The sequence below is a fragment of the Triticum aestivum genome, chromosome 3A (assembly GCF_018294505.1).
Source record: "Triticum aestivum cultivar Chinese Spring chromosome 3A, IWGSC CS RefSeq v2.1, whole genome shotgun sequence".
Lineage (NCBI taxonomy): Eukaryota > Viridiplantae > Streptophyta > Magnoliopsida > Poales > Poaceae > Triticum > Triticum aestivum.
Window position 1 is genome coordinate 348370997 of NC_057800.1, and position 14167 is coordinate 348385163.

Genomic DNA, 14167 nt, shown 5'->3' on the forward strand with positions numbered 1-14167 from the left:
CTACAACATTCACTTATGGCTATTTCTTCAAGTTGGTTTTTCTGCTAAGTGAATGTGATCGGACCCTTCCCCCTCTATGCTATACTCAACCCAATCTGTTCCCAAATTCTTCATGTGCCTTCTATTTGAAACTCGTTCAAAATCTTCACTGTGTCCTTGTCAGCTGAAGAAATTGTGAACGGAACTTTAAAACCTATCTTATCTAAATTTTAGGCTTTGCCGCTGAAACCGTTCCGCATCCCACGATATACTTATCTATTCACCCACAATCGCACACGATCTCCACTTCTCAGTACGTGGGTGACACATGTCAAGCGAATGAGAAGGGTCAGGGGCACGTTCGTCCAAATTCTTTGGGCGAACAATTTTTCACGGTGGCTATAAATACCCCCTTCCCCTTCCTCACTTCCTTTTCTCCGCTCGACCTCTCTCCAGCTCAAGCTTCTCAAACCCTAGCGCCGCCGCTACTTCATCATGGCCGGTGAGGAAAAGCTTCACTGCCTCGACCTCATCATCGTCGTACTCACGCCGGCCGCGGAAATCTTCACTCCGCTGCCACCGTAGCTGTCTTCCTCCACCAAGTTAGGGCGTGGAAGATCTGCACTAACGAACTTCACATCTCCACATACCAGTTCGTCGTGTTCTTCATCTAGGGTAATTAAATGTTACTTTTACTGCCCTCTTTGATTCAAATGATTTCTACAAAATCCTCAAATGTGTTTTTCTTCATATCTTCACACACTAAAACACCTCACATGTCATCTGTTCTTGATTCATTTCTCTAAGCTATGTTTTTTCTTCAAGATTCCTCAAATATGTGGATTTTTGATCTATACATCTCTGGAACCTAAGACAAAGAACGCTTAGTGAAATTCTTCAAGACTCATCTGGTCAAATTCCTCAAACTTGTTCTTTTTGAAAAACCTCTTAGAACGCATATGACCTCTCCAAATTCCTCGCAACTATACTCTATTCACAGGTACTCATGTCAGCTGCTGAATCACTAGGTTCTCATCAACTTAACTCATTTGCAGCATTCCTCAAAGAAAAGTTGCATACCTCTTCAGAGAATTCAATTGTTCAAATTCCTCAACTGAACAAAATGGCTGATGGTAAGAAGCCACAGAAAGGAGGAAAGAGGCCTGAGGTCAACACTGCCTTTGGAATACCTGAGGACATCTATGCTGGGTATTGCACACCCCCCGAGGAGGATAAAAATCAGCGCAAGGTGCGCATTCAAAAGATTGAGAGGAGATGGGCAAGCGATTGGAGGGAGTACAGATATGTCACTCCCAAATATATGAAGAAATTTGCACTAAATCCTCCATGCCCAAGACCTCCATTGGCACATGGTCAAATAGCTGATCCCACCAGCCTCAAGCGTGGTGAGGATTATCCTGATGAATGGGCCAAGCGCCAGGCCAAGTTGGCCAAACAAGCAAAAGATGCAGTGAGGAAATTCAACAAAGACTCTGCTGCCGCTGTTGCTATTGAGGCCTCTGTAAAGCCAAAGAAGGCCATGCCAAAGAAGCCTGCTCACAAGCCCGGTGCTTCACCAGCAATGCCCTCATGGTCAAGTTCCTCAGCTATGCCCTCACGGCCAGATTCCTCAAAGCCCTCACGGCCAATTCCTCACGCTGCTCCTTCTTCTACAAAATCCTCAGCTCCTCCGCCAAAGTCTTCGGCTGCTCCGACCAAATCCTTAGCACCTGTGCATCTTGCCACATGCCAAAGTACCACAGGCATGTCTATTGCCTCAGGAGCCTCTACAAGTTCCTTAGCTGCTCCCACTCTTCTGAAGAAGAATACCTCTGCTGGACGAGGTCCTCGACCAAGTCCTCACAAGAAACAAGTTGCTTTCCAAGTGCCCTCTGATGATGATGAGGCTGATGATGAAGAACTTGCTGAAATCATCAGGGACAGGCAACTCAGGGCCGCTAGAGCCAAAGGCAGTAATGTGCCATTAATGCTGGAGCCGAAGTTGATCCTAGACTTCATTGAATTGTGGCACAAGGACCCCAACACATCTCTGCCTGACCTGAACCTCACTCCTGGTCAAAGCCATGTACTGACTCACTTCATTGATGAAGAGAAATGGAAATTTGAACAGGGACGGAGGGTGAAGAAAGCGCAGTACAAGAAAGAGCGCTTTCTGAAGCAAAACATTCTGAAGCTTTCACCTGAAGAACGTGTTGCTCTTCAATCTGAAATCAAGAAACTGAGTGATGAATTTGATCGCTATTATGCTGACTGTCTTGGAGCCAAAGTAAGATTTGTAAAGATAACTGAACAGTTCACTTCCAATGTTGCTGCCGCAACACAACAGAAAATTCCTCAGGCTGAAGCATGTGCTCAGCCGACTGAAGAAAATGCCAGCATTGCTGATGACAATAAGGTTGCCGAAGAAAATGTGAGTTCCAGGGCTGATGACTACATTCCAGCCACTGATGAAATTGTCAGGGCATCCACTAGTGGTGCGCCTGAAGAAAATGAAGAAGTCAGGCCAACTGCATCAGTTGCGCCTGAAGAAATACAACCCAATACCTCTGCTCCTGTGCCTACACCAACTCCGATCCTTCCATCTGCATCAGATGTGAAGAAGACCAAGGCTGCAGAGCATGCAGCGGTGAAGGAAGGCATCAACTGCATCGGATTCTTCATCTCAGAAGAAGATGAAGCCATTGACTAGCTCGTTTGCAAACCCCATTGATGATGTTCCTTTTGATGAAGAATATGTGATTCCATGTGAATCTGATGAAGAGAATCCCTCTGCTGCTTCGTCAGAGCGGATGGATGAAGAAATTGAAGTGGATACAATCCCTTCAACACCAAGTGTCTCCTCGCCTATGCCTCAGTTTACTGCTGAAGAGGCCGGCGTTGAAGAAATAGGAGATGAAGATGTGGACATTGGTTGTACCACACCCATGCTAAGTGATGAATTTTGGGAAAGTCAGCACCCCAACTCTCCACTCTTCACACCATTGCAAGAAATTCCTCAGTCCCTAGTAACTACTGTACAAATGGGATCTGATGAACCATATGCCACACCATCCGTCCATGAAGAAATTCCAGCCACTAGTGCTAAAGATCATGAAAATGAAGAATTGAAGTCCCAGGCTGCCACTGAAGCATCACCTGAAATTTCTTAGCCTGTGGAACCTGAGATCGAGATCCCGGAGGTTGTGATGCAATTGACTGACACTCCTCACCCCAAGCCAAAGGATCCATTCTCAAAGAAGCAAAAATTCAAGGCTGATGATTTCTTCGGTGAGCACGTGTTCTTCACTAACTACAATCCTTATGACTCTGCTCGTCTAAGGAGGAAGCGTTTCTGGACTGCAAGCCAAGCCAACTTCTATTATTCACTTCTTTTCAACAAAGACAAAATCTTCTACCATGAGCATATTCCTCACGTGGACATGGAATCATTACCTTGCTTCTCTCCTGTGCTTGGTGTTCTTCATGATGCAGGCCTCCTCAACTTTTACTCTGACATTGTTGATTGGAATGAAGAGCTTATTCTTCAGTTCTACTCTACATTGCATATCACAGGTGATCCTAAAGATATCAACACCTGGGTCTTGGACTGGATGACCAAAAATACTCACTATAAGGCACTAGCCTCTGAATTGCTTCATGCCCTGCGCATCAGTCCACCCAGTGAAGGAGCTCGCTGCCTGTATCATGAACCAGAACTCACAGCTCAGTACATGCAAGTGTTAATGAAGCCTCGGAAGCCCGGTCAAGCCCCAAGGACCAAATTCCTCGTGAAGGATTTACTATATGTGCCCAGAACCGTCTATCGCATTCTAACGAGGACAATGAGTCCCATCAAAGGCCACGACTCATCTAATGAGGAAATAGTTGGCATCATGGAGAATCTGCTATTCAACATCATTCATAGCATTCCTATCAAGTATCACGATTTCTTCTTGAGGACTCTGGCAAATGCTGCACTTTCTCCGTTTGAGTTGAAACCTTATGCACCTTGGATTATGAGATTCCTCAGGACAAGGTCTTCACTCAACTACAAGGCTGATTTTCAGAATCACCCTAGCTATCTGCCCCTGATTGAAGTCCTCAAGCAGTCTTTTACTTCAACTGATGAAAAGGGCAAGGCTCCTGCAGTCATTGATGAAGGCATTCATCCATTGGATGGTCAGTTTTGCAAAGCTGCATCTTATTCCACCAATGATGACGTTGCCACATATGACTCTACTGCCAATGCACCCAAGTCTACTCCTCAAGCCGCTGCTCCTCATGTGATAACTGACCGTGAGCTTCTGCTTAGTCTTCACCAGAAGGTGGATCGAAACCACAAATGGGTTAAGCGTCAGTTTGGTTCATTTCTTCACAACATGACTGCTACACACAATGGAGTGAAGAAAAACCATTACTACCTCCATGAAGTCTTCGGTCGCACCTGGGCCATTCTATCACATCTGTATGGTGAAGAAGATCCCAAGAAAATGGGTCTCAAGGAAGATTTGGACTGGTATGCACCTCCACCGAAGAAATTCAAGAAGGTCAAGGTTCCTTCTTTGGTGTCCAGCTCATATTCCTCATCATGCGATACCGACGAGTATGAAGACTTGGACGACACTGCAGCAGGCCCTTCCACGACAAACGACCCCAACAACGCTGGCGCTCCTTCATCAACTTGATATTCTTCAGGGGCGTTAGTCCTCATTTTCGATCCTTTTGGTCATTCGATGACAAAGGGGGAGAATTTTGAGTTAGTCTTCAAGTGGGTCTATCTATATGGGTTTTTTTTGCTACGTTAGAACTCTCGTTCTTCTGAAACTCTATTGGATCGAGTTGTAAACTCAAACCCGATGGTGCTCTAATACTTTTGATGTGTCTTTCTACATGCTTATTCCTCATATATGTTAATGCACGCATGCTGAATTACATCAGTCACCATATTTCATCATGCATTTCAAATTCCTCATTATGATATGTCAAATGCGTGTATGAATTACAAGATATAGGGGGAGATCTCCATGATTCTACTCTTCAAGTGTGTAATGCTTCAAAAGCAAATTCCTCATCATGCACATCTTCAGGGGGAGTTCTTCTATATCTTGCAATCAAATTCCTCAATATGATTATTTACACTTCATATGTTTATCCTCGTTGAAAACTTAACCTATATTGCCATCAATCACCAAAAAGGGGGAGATTGTAAGTGCATCTAGTGCCCCTTAGTGATTTTTGTGTATTGAAGACTTATAAGTTAAGGGACTAATGTGTTTTTGAGTGTACACAGGTCTATAAGTCTATGAGGAGTTTGATATTTACAGAGAAAGTCAACCCCTAAAAATGAAGTTCTTCGACTGAAGACTTTGGATTTCTGAAGACATTCTGCAGACTTCGAAAGTGAAAAATTGGTGCAATCCTGAAGACTTGGTATTCATTCGAGGAACATGAAGCATTAATAATTTTTTCGGAGTTTCATTTTCTCTTTCTTGAGTCATAGGAAACACCGTACTGTTAAAGGGGGTCAAGGAAATACTAAGGAAAAATTTCCATGTGATGCTCAACTCAAAATCCTACACCTACCAATCCCTTCGAGTGAAGCCATTGGAAATCTCATATAGTTCAGTCATATTCTTCAATGACACAAACGAAGTTCTTCTGGTCTCTGAGGAATTTGTTTTGACTGAGGAGTTAGGAATTCTCCAGTGCGGATTGCCTACACAGTGAGGAACATGATAGCCTTGAGGATTTTGCTACTCAAAATTCCGACCATTGATGTGCTATGCGCCAGCTGTCCCAAAATATCTACCCACCTAACGGTCATATCATTGAAGGGCATTTATGTCTTATCATGTCGGGCTGCTCCCTAGGCTATAAATAGCCGCCCCTACAACCACTAGCTGGTCGACTGCTCTGAGAGAAACTGACACTTGTCATTTGAGAGCATCCCATCCTCCGAGGACTTTGAGCGAAAATCATCAAGTGAGGAAAACCCAAACCCAAACACCTACAAACCCAATGTGATCGAGCATCACTGAAGAGATTGATCCTGTGTGGATCCGACGCTTATTACCTTGAAGACTGTGCTTCTTCCAGACGGTTAGGCGTCAAGGTCTAGAGCATCCAACAGGAATTGTGGATTGCCCAGTGACCAAGTTTGTGAAGGTTTGGAAGTCACCTGAAGACTTACCACGAGTGATTGGGTGACGTCTGTGTGACCTTAGCTCAAGGAGAATACGGTGAGGACTGTGTGTCCGGGACTGTGTTTCCTTAGGTTTAAATACCTAGCCACTCCAACCAGACGTACAACTGAGACAGCAGTTGGAACTGGTCTACCAAATCATTGTCTTCACCAAGCTCACTGGTTCTATTTCCTCAACTGTTTCATTTCCTCATAACTATGTTGAGTGCTTGTTTGTATCTGTGTTTGAAGACTTTGACTGAAGACTTTCTCAATTTCTTCAGTTTGTTGGTCTTCATCCTGTGTTATCATGTATTTATGCTTTCTGTACTCTGTGCTTGTCTTCATTTCATCATGATGACTATGCTTGTGTTATGTTTTTTTACTTTTGAGTACTTATTCCCCTGTTAGTAGTTCTTCGCTAAGGAATTTGCTCACCTGCAAATTCCTAAGTGAAGAATTCATAAAAATCACCTATTCACCCCCCTCTAGTCGATATAAGGCACGTTCACACACCCACACGCGATTCCCACGACGCCGCTCCAACCCACGGCACGACGTCCCCCGACGTGCGCCTCATCCCTCTCGGCCCACCGCTCTTCTGCCTTTGTGTGCATGACATGCGGGCCAACTAAACTGTGGCGACCATCAACTTTCTACCGCAGCCACACCCGATTGGACGCTGTTTGCCTGCTCCGATCCGTACTCCCGCACCATTGAATTTTCGTCCAACGGCTCTGACACATTTTGTCCCAGGCACCAATCATCAGCTGGAGTACTTATGTACTACAGGTAGTACCCACCAGTGTGGCCATCTACGCCTCATAACGCCTCGACGCCTAGATGTGGCACCCTCGCCACGGCCACGCCACCACCGGCCGGTTCATCTCGTACGAGTGAGTCGCGAACCATGCCACCACCATGAGGCAGCCGCATTTAAGGTCCGCTTGTCATTGACTCATAGGCATGTGCACTAAGCCACTGAAGCTCGGTCCCGTGGGCCCTGAGAGGGAAATGGTAACTCCTGCTGCAGGCCTTGTGGTGCTCCCGCAGTATGAGCTCATGCCAAACCTGGATGACATTTGGTAACCAACTAGTAAGATACACGTGCATTGCACACATGAGATTTGGTAACCAAATCTCTAGTCTCTACTCTCTATATCTATATCTATATCTATATCTATATCTATATCTATATCTATATCTATATCTATACTCCTATAAAAAACAAAGTTGGTGATGATGGTGTGCCCGCCATCCAGCAATATAGGTCGTCTGGTTTATATCCAACGGATAGGAAGGAAACTATGGCAATTTTGCAAAAAGATGCCCACACCCCTCTCCACATTTGCAAATAAGGCCTTCTCTTGTTCATCCTTTTCTCCCACAACATAAACTACTCACACAAATGCATCTTGATTTTCTGTGCAACGCATGGGCATCTTGCTAGTTATGAATAACTAACATTCTATCAACGAGCCCCATTAGACACCAAATTTCTTGGCTTCCATGCTACAGGTAGATCTTCCCCTCATTTTTGTTTTCCAACCAGTTGGCGGGCCGGGTGCAGCTTGCCAATGGTCGGTTTGCTCAATGATGGTCCCACATGAAAGTGAAAATGCTAGGCAACACGCCTTCCCTTGCTATGTGGTGTGCCGGGCGGGCCGTGGAGTACTCCCGATTCCCGGGCGTTTGGGGGTGTGACGCAGACGCGGCAGGCCTTTTCCTTTTACTGGCAACATGATCGTGCATTGCGACGGATCCAAAGTATTAGAATAGTAGTACTTGTTCACAAACTTGAAAGAAATCACTCTTGTTTTGATATACTCCTAATATATTACTTTTCACTCAAAATATATTTCTCAGGCTGTTTTGATGAGGTGAGGGAGGGATGTGGTTGCTTTCAAGATAATAAGGGGTTTTCTGCAAACTAGAGCAGAGAAGTGGGCTATTGTTGCAAAAATGCCACAACTTACCTCACAGCCGTTAGATGCAGATCTAATGGCAGAAACGACGGATGGCAGACACACCACTATCACCAATTGATTCTTCTATTGGAGTAGGAGTAGTGAAAAAATTATAAATTGTAACATTTGGTTCTGCTCCTTGGCACGAGCAATAGATAGAAATAACGATTGGAAAAGCTAGGGCGAGGCTATTTTCGCTAGATAAGCAGGGTATGTAGTAGCTAGGTTGGCGCATCGTCTGTTTGGTAACATGCGGTCCAACATGTTCTAGTGTTTCTAGCAAGATGCCCGTGCGTTGCACGAAGTTGATGGAAAAGGTAAGCACAACTTATAAATTGACCGATGGAGTACTAGTTACAGTGATGCATATAATTAAGCAAAGGGATCGCACATGTCGGTATTGACTGGAACGAGAATGCAATAGCACAATAAGAATTAAGGCCGCGATGATGCAATCGCAGTGGTGGTTACATGAGGCAAGAAGAAAATGCATCCATCAACATACGACCTCCTCCTCCTCAACTTAGTGCGCGGGGCCACCGACCGGCGGTTAAGGAGTGGGGGCTTTTGTGGCGAGGTCAAGGTGCTTCTCAACAAAGGCATCCAAGGCTTCCAGCCGGTTGAGGAAGGCCAATGTCCGAGCGTCCTCAATGGCCTTGTAGATACCTATGTACACGATTTGCTCGTACATGTGGATGTGTAGGTCGACGAATTTTTGCAGGGCGAGGCGCCTCACGGCGAGCGTGACCTCCAGGTGGACATTCTTCGTGGCAGGGCCACCAGTGCTTGAAAGAGGTTCCGGCCATGGAGGCCGATTAAGGTGGCAGGTAATGAGGAGCCCGGGCGCGCGGGCTGGAGGAGTATGGCGATGTCGTCCCCGACCTTCTTGGGATGGTGAACTTGTTGGTGGTGGCAACGATCATCTAGTCAAACTGAGAGTCCCAGTTGGCGTCGACGGCGGCCATCCACCAGCCGGTCGCGAACACCGTCTGGAGACGATCCTCGGCGCCATGCCACAGGCCGGCGTCATGGACCATCTGGCACAGCCGCTTGCCGCTCGCACGCATCGCCACCATGGGTCTGGAGTGAGCACTTTTGCGCTTAGTGTAGGTGCTTAGGCAAATGCTTAGGTGCGTACGATGTGGTAGATGCATTGGAATGGAGGGGCGCCTTTATATGAGTGCAAACTGTGTTGCATTCACATCATGCAGCCTCTTTTCCCAGTCCACCTCCCATTACTCCCCTCATGCATGCACGATGCTAATTGAAGGAGGATGCATCATTGGCCATTCAACATTTCAGGAACCGGTACCCCTCCCTCGTCTACATTAAAGTCGTATCGGGAACTGTGATGTCTGCTGTCAAATCAAATGGTACTGCGCCGCCCACTGCACGCCTGGCTGAACACGCCTCATCGCCTCCATCAAACCCGTCCATTAAACCCGGATGCAAACCGAGAAACTTACTCCGGCCACACGTCCGTTCATGAGCGGGCTAGAATTAAACGCAACACCGGCCGAGCTCCTCCTGTCCGCCCTCAGTTTAAACTAGGCCAGACGCCGACCAAGATCCTACCATCTGCCCTCTATTTAAACAAGGCGAGACAGACAGCGGGCAAGAATCGCACCCCTCCGCCGCTCCCCCATCTCCTCCTCCACCATTTTCTCCACTCTTCTGATGGCTTCCCAGGAGCCATTCTTCGGCATACTACCCGGCTGGGTGGCCCGCCGAGCCCTCCGGATACGGGCGAGTCCGCTCGGTGCTTCATCAACCTTGCTTGGCCCGACAGAGCCAGATGTCGCCCCAATCCGGCGCGTGGTTCAGCAACTTGTCACTCCAGTTCAGATCGATGTGGAGTGGCGAGTTGCTCCACGTCGGCACGGCGGCGAGCACGCCGGTACAGGCGTCATCGCTGCCGCGTCATACCGCGCCACCTGTGTCTGGGGTGGCCGCGCCTCTCGTGTATGTGGGCACGCCTCACATGCCTGCGGCCGCGCCTCCCGTGCTTGCGGTAACGCCATGTAGGGAGAGACAGAAGCCAGGTGTGTGGAGAGCGACGAGTCGGTGGCCAGCTTCTCCATGTCCACCGCCATCATCAAGGAGAAGTAGAACATGGGAGGCCGTCGCCACTTGGGTCCCATGAAGGCCACTTCCGAGGCGACGACTGGGCATTCAAATGGTTTCTTTGCTGCTTCGGCTCTTCCGAGGACCTTGGTCGACCCCGCAAGTGTCTACCGGACATGAGGAAGACAATGGGATCCGCGGGCGGCCATTTAGATTAGGTACTCCCTCTCCTGCTGGTGGGAAATATTTGTTCTAAGAATGGATAAATTGGATGTGTCTATTACTAAAATAAGTCTAGATACATCCATTTCTAGGACAAGTATTTCCGGACGGAGGGAGTATTAGTTATACCTAGAGAGCCGGATTAGCACCGCTTAGTTCATGTAAATGTAATGAAATCCATCATGTTTATATGAAGATCTGGCTTTTTTATACGAAATCATGCATGCTTATATGAAAATAGTCCGTGTTTGCACGAATTTCATCTGGTTGGTTAGAGTTGTGAAAATGTATGCTGCTGGTGTTTGATGTTGTCCTCCGCGGAAGGAAGCGGGAGGAAATTTGTCGGCTGCCATTGGAGATGCTCTTATGCTAGAAATAATAGAGTCACATCCAATCCATTTGAGTTAATTGCGTGTATGATTCTCCCTCTATAAAAAGCTAATTGCATGTATAGTGTTCACGTGACTTGCAGGGTGGCTACAGCTTCGTACAGAAAGTTAAAAAGAAACAAGTCCATCCTTAATCATGTATTCTAAGTACTCTATGGGTTCCACTGTCAGTACAATAGCGAAAGAAGTATATATTAAATAAGTAATATATATATAATATAAAAATCTAAAGTTAAAGACAAAATTCAAACTCAAGTCATCGCGATGCGCGCATCCGGCACTAACCAGTCTAGCACATTTTTGTTGTAGACCATGATGGAGATATATCTCCATGTCTACTCTTATACTCCATCCGTTCCTCAATATTTATATTTTTCAGATTTCAAATGGAGTACCACATACGGATGTGTATGTAGACATATTTTAGAGTGTAGATTCACTCATTTTGCACCGTATATAGTCACTTGTTGAAATCTCTAAAAAGACAAATATTTAGGAACGGAGGGAGTAGAAAATAGAGTTGGTGATGATGGTGTGCGTGCTATCCTGCAATATAGGCCGTCAGATTTATATCTAATGGATAGGAAGGAAACTATCGCAATTTTGCAAAAAGATACCCACACCACTCTCCACGTTTGCAAATAAGGCCTTCCCTCATTGATCGTTTTCTCTACTCTTACTAGCAATGTGCCCGTGCGTTGCAACAGATCCAAAATAGAATAATACATGTTCACAAACTTGAAAGAAAAACACTCTAGTTTGGTGTATATATCACTAAAAATATACTCGTATTAGGTTGCACTCAAAATATATTCGTTGTGGCTGTTTTGATGAGGTGGGGGAGGGATGTGGTTGGTTTCAAGACACTAAGGGGTTTCTGCAAATTGGAGTAGAGAAGTGAGGTGTTTTTGTTGAAATGCCACGACTTACATCATAGTCGTTAGATGCGGATCTGATGGTCAGAAATGACAGATGGCAGACACACCATCATCACCAACTGAGTCTTTTATAGGAGTTTGAGATAAAAAAATATGTTTGGTGATGATGGTGTGCCTGCCATCCTGCAATATAGGCCATCCGATTTATATCTGACAGATAGGAAGGAAACTATGGCAATTTTGCAAAAAGATACCCACACCCCTCTCCACATTTGCAAATAAGGCCTTCCCTCGCTCATCCTTTTCTCTCACATGATAAACTACTCACATAAATGCATCTTGATGTTTCGTGCAATGTAGGGGCATCTTGCTAGTCTCTCACAAGATAAACTACTCATACAAATGCATCTTGATGTTCCGTGCAATGCACGGGCATCTAGGTAGTTTCTTTTAAAATAGTTACTGTGATAATTGGGTTGAAGTGATATATTATATGTCTGCCCCGAATGATTTTAGATTCACTAGTAGTAACAAAGAAAATGTTGTATTGTTAATTAACAGAAAACAGGGTGAAAACTATCACATGAGGCCAGTGAAAACAAGGCACACTAGGTTCAGCGTCATCGTCACTACAACTGTGCACGCGCGAGAAGTCTACATATCGAGGGGGCTATGGAGAAAAAGATGTATCTCGTGTGTTTGAGCGAGGCACAGAGACACAATGTTTGAGAGAGAAACCGATTGATAGATTAAGATCAGATCGAGTTGTCACCCTTCTGCTGTCATTGTTGGGGTTGGGGCGGGGGAAGGGGAGGGAGAGAAAGACGTATCGAGAGTGTGCGCGGTAGGCACAGAGGCACAACTAGTGAGTGTATGTGTGTATATGTGTGTGTTTGAAAGAGGAGTAGATAGATTACTATCAAGATCGAGGTGCCACCCTACTCCTTCGGTGTCGGGTAGTGTGTGTGTGTGTGTTTGAGAGAGAAGCCAGTCGATAGATTAGTATCAAGATTGAGGTGTCACCCTACTCCTTCGGTGTCGGGAAGTGTGTGTGTGTGTATGGGTAGGTGGGTGGGGGGCAATGACACTTACATATCTCTACTTTTATAAAAAACAGAGTTGGTGATGATGGTGTTCCTGCCATCCTGCAATATAGGCCATCCAATTTATATCTGACGGATAGGAAGGAAACTATGGCTATTTTGCAAAAAGATACCCATACCCATCTCGACATTTGCAAATAAGGCATTCCCTCATTCATCTTTTTCTCCCACAAGATAAACTAATCATACAAATGCATCTTGATGTTCCGTGCAACGCATGGGCATCTTGCTAGTAGGGAGAAGGAGTTTGTATGACCCATATCTATATTAAGGGATAGGTAGATAGGATATGTGCGAGACATACTTAAAGCATCACGGAGATAAACAAATGGTGTGCATGCAAGTGCCGGAAAAAATGAAGCGATAAACAATGTCTACGCGTGTGTGTGTGTGTGTGAGAGAGAGAGATGGAGAGAGAGAGAGAGCGAGATCTCAAAACAAAAGGTGCTCTGCTGGAATCCCATTGTATGTATTCATATGGTTCCGGAATTCGAGTTAACCTTACACATATGTGTGAGAGACATAATTATCCTTTGAGACATTAGTGGCTGTGGGTGGGCGGAATTAAAGGGGTGGGCATGTTCGACAGAGAGAGTGTGTGTGTTTCTGTGTGAGAGACTTGTAGGACGGGGTAGAAAGACAAATTCTAACCTCAACGGAGGGGGACAAATACACGAAGTGCATGTGTGTGATTCCGATGCCCATGGGGAAAGGAGATATGTATGCGTGTGAGGGGGATTGCACAATTCATTCACGTATCACTATCCAGCGATCGTGGACGTGCATCGCTTGAACATAAATCAATATCTACTTTGTATCGTGGCCAAAGGTACAATATCGATTCAACGCTATAAAGATTGGACACTCACATATCACATTTTTTCCTATCTAAATAAACCTTTTCAATTGTGCATGCCAAAGTTACAGTGATGTTTCTTCAAACAACTAATGTAGCTATCATTTACATGCACCATTGTTACTCTTGCATTCAAATTCATTAGTCTTGGATGATTTAAGGTTCTATTATGTAGTAATATATGTAATATTCATATATGAATTCAACGGGTACGCAATTTATGAAATGCAGGCTATGTAATCATATGAGGTAACACTTTTAAGTAGCGGACAACAATATCCATTTCTTTTGTGGGACTACAATATCCATTTCTTTTTGTGCGCCTCTACACTAACACGTCAATGCATTATGTTTAAAGTAAATAATCAATGGCACTAAATTATTTATTTACATGAGAAATACATAGGCTAAGCGTTTGATCCTTTTTTTGTGAATGTGCCTCTACACCCGTATGATTGGTCATGCCCATGTGAACGTCCAAGTTATCGGCGCATCATCCCGAGTTATTGTCTTTTCTTCTGGGGTGGA